This window comes from Quercus robur, chromosome 5, assembly GCF_932294415.1.
Source record: "Quercus robur chromosome 5, dhQueRobu3.1, whole genome shotgun sequence".
NCBI lineage: Eukaryota > Viridiplantae > Streptophyta > Magnoliopsida > Fagales > Fagaceae > Quercus > Quercus robur.
The window spans coordinates 50,866,747-50,870,490 of record NC_065538.1 but is presented as its reverse complement, the minus strand read 5'-3'; the positions used below and the strand labels follow the sequence as shown (position 1 = coordinate 50,870,490).

The window sequence follows — 3,744 nt, the reverse complement described above, 5'->3', positions numbered from 1 at the left end:
ATTATAGTTTTTTATACATTTAATCTAGGAGTATTTTATCACATGCTTGAGGATATTGTGATAATTATCAATGCTATAATTATCTTCTAACTCTTTTTGCTAAATTTATTTTGTTCTTTTGTGAGAATTTCATGTAAATATCCTATTATATTTAACAGTACTAGGAATGAATTTATTAAGAATTTTATTTAGTTTTTCATCTAAATTTTCAATTTTACTTTTATGAAATATTTTAAGGTTGAGCTGGATTTCTATTAACGTAATATTTTGATGGTCCTCTTAAAGGTCATAAAGGTACGTGGAAAAATACACAACTTAATTATACTTTTTTATTTTTATAATTTGGAGTTTTATTTGTTAGAGGGGGCCTTAGGCCTAGACTTAGAGAAGCTCAAACAAGTGTTGTTGGTTGTGTTAGGAAGAGTGTCAATGTTTTAAATTCGAACGTGAAACGATTTAACTGTTTATTTGAACACGAAATGACACTTTTTTCCTACCTGAGATCAGCTTGATAAACTTCGATATGTTTCGTTATATATATAACTAATCGAGCTAGTTCAGTAATCAGAGAGCCATAAGAAGGCTTTTCACGGAAGAAAAAGATCAACAAGAGGTCACTTCAGATATAACAGTAAATCATTACGATGAAGAATATAAATTTTATGCAGAGATTTATGTAATTGTACAAGTCTTCTGCTTCCTTGAAAAAGAAAAAGGGGAATAGAAGAAGTTTATGCTGGTCGAAAACAATACTCAATTGAATCAGCTTTCAATATAAATCACATTCTTGTAATCAATATATATTACACCTTAATACAGAGATCCATTTAAACTGCCCATGTTGGAATTCACCGATTCATATCAAACTTTTAGTCCACACACCACACGTTAATGGTCTCAGCTGTTACTTTTTACAATTCAGCGTTCACCTGCAAAACAATTAAAGAATTCAACTATAATCATGGCAAGAGAAACCAAATACTTAAAGCAAAGACAAAGTTAGAAACGATCACAAGCTTTTTTGTTGGTATAGCAACGATATCAAAGCTGCAGCGATGAAATAATAATTATGTGCAGGTGAATGGCAGGGCAAATCTCCTTTGGCAAAACAGAAGTTTGCAATATGCATAAATCTGCATGTTCTCTTTTGCCAAAAGAGATTTGCACTGTTATTCCCTAACCTCCACATCTACTTCCTTTGCTATGCTTCATGTTTGAGTTGCCATGGTAATTCTATCTGAAGTGCCTTTTTATACCACATGATTCGCACCAATCTTTTGGATATGCGAGAGGAATGAAATGGGATATTGGGATATGCCTGCTCAATTGGTATATAGGATCGCTTTGTCATCGTTCAAGGCCTCGTGGTCCCAATTCACTCACCATCAAAGCTAGAAAACTCAACTTCAAAATATCTTTGTTACATACTTTTTAACACATCTTCTAGCCGAGTTTCTTGGTACCTTCTAGGCAACGAAAATGCTGATGGACACCAACATTTTTTTTTTTTTGGAGGAATGGACACCAGCATTTATTGTACCTGTATTTATTATAATTCTTTCAAACACTCATAAGCAAAGTTACTTGTTGAATACAAATATATATTTTTTATTCCTTTTAAATTTGGATATTTTATAGAGAAAGTAAAAAAAAAAAAAAAAATGTAGTAAATTATAATTGGTTTCATATAAAGTATGACAAAGTATTTGTATGTTTTCTTGTCCATCCCAAAGTTGATGTGAAAATAAGAGATTTTTACAAGTTAATTAAATGTTTTGGCAGCTGAAAATAATTAACAAAAATATTTTAGTAGAAATTAATACAATCATTATACCATTTCAAGATTATTATTATTATTATTATTATTATATATAAAATCAAAACCTCTAAAGCTTTCACATTTTTTTACGTCAGTACAATATTTAAATAAAATTAACATTTTATTTAAATAAAATTATTTTTGTTTATTCCAAACTTAATAAGGAGTGAAATTCTACCTTTCTAACAAGTCCAACTTAAACTCAAACTCATCATTATTATTTTTTTAAACAAAATTATTTTTGTTTAATCAAAACCTAATAAGAAGTGAAACTCTATCTCTCTAATAAATCTAACTTAAACTTAAATTCAAACATTGATAATCTATATAAAAACAAAAATTATCATTATCATTTTTTTAAAACAAAATTATTTTTGATTAACTAAAACTTAACAATGAGTGAAATTTTATCTCTCAAATATGTTTAATTTAAACTCAAACTCAAACGTTGATAATCTATATAAAAACTAAAATTCTGATAGGACTAAAAAAAAAAAAAAAAAAAAGGAAGAAAAAAAGAGACTTATGTTGAAAATGGGGCTAAAAAAAAAAAAGACTCACGTTGAAAATAAAAAAGTTAGGATTAAGAAAAAAAAAGAGAAGGACTCCTCTTAGAAGTCTTTTTTCCCTCTTCAAAATTTTAGCAATTACCACTTTAAAACCCTATACTTAACTTTACTTTAGGATTAAAAAAAAAAAATGCAAGCAATCTGATTCAACTTTCTTTTTTTATTAATGAATTTTATATTGAACTTGTTTATATTGTTATTATTAATTAAATTTCAATTCAGCATATGTGGATATTTGTTTATATTGTTATTACTGAATTTTATATTTTATGCCAAAATTTTTATTTGCTTTCATATGTGCTTGAGATTTTCTCTCTATCTTATTCTTTTATTATATTTAGAATTGATTTTCATTTGAGTATTTGGGTTAATCTCCATATTTATATTAACATTGTTTTCGTGGGTTTGGTTTTTGGGTTGAAATTTCTACTAATTATTTTTTTTTATTGTACATCGCAAATAAAACATCTCTATTTTTTTGGAGAAAAATCAATGTTGTAACTTATGTCTTTCACCCTAGAGAACGATAAATTTTTATTTTGTATGTTATATATAAATTTGTTGAATTTGGTTTGGTTTTGAAGTAGAATTTCAATTAATTATTTGTTTAGATTCAACATAAAAGATAATGGAATTAGGTATTATAATTTTGATATTGTTCCATATTTTGAATTATTTATATTGTTATTACTACGAGAAAGCCATATTACTACTCAGATTTGAAACTTAGTGTGTCTTCCTCATATCATGATCTTTGTTTATATTAATTTTGAGTGTGTGTGTATATATAACTATTGGGAGTTTTACTTTATTAATTTAAGAATTATAAATTACTTTTTAGGTTTTGGTAACTATGTACTTGATCTTAATAACGTTCAATGTTAGATAACACTTCTGAATTATGGAAAAGTATAGAAGTTAAATATTTTATCATTTTTTTTAGAGTCAATAGTTTTTCCATATATCTCACGAGTTAGCGACTTATTATTATTATTATTATAAAAAAACTCAAACCACATATTTTATAAATTTTAGACGTCATCAGAATTTCATATTTCTATGGTAAATAATCGGTATAGCGATTGATTTGATTTGAACTAGAGAATTACACAAGGAAAGACATCATTGAAGAGAAAAACCTTCAAACTCGTTATTTTTGTTTGAAGGATTTTTTTAGTGGAAAAGCCAAAAATTTAAAATTTAATCTTTGAAAATGGTTTTTGAAGTGAAAAATCAATGATAGGGTTGATGTTTGAAAAATGGTCTTTGAAGAGGAAAACCATAACTAGTGTTTAATCATTGAAAATGGTTATGACCATTTAAAAGGTTTTTAATGGAAACCATCAAACCAGAATT

The 3,744-nt window shown here is 26.7% G+C and overlaps 1 long non-coding RNA gene across 1 annotated transcript; it reads right to left on the bottom strand.

Annotated features, from left to right (window-relative positions):
• Positions 1-592: 592 nt before the first annotated feature.
• On the bottom strand, positions 593-1,505 carry LOC126726262 (uncharacterized). The gene is made up of 2 exons (XR_007655766.1): positions 1,014-1,505; positions 593-929 (listed from the first exon to the last, which is right to left on the bottom strand). It is a non-coding gene; the product is annotated as an uncharacterized LOC126726262 (long non-coding RNA).
• Between the last annotated feature and the right edge of the window lie 2,239 nt (positions 1,506-3,744).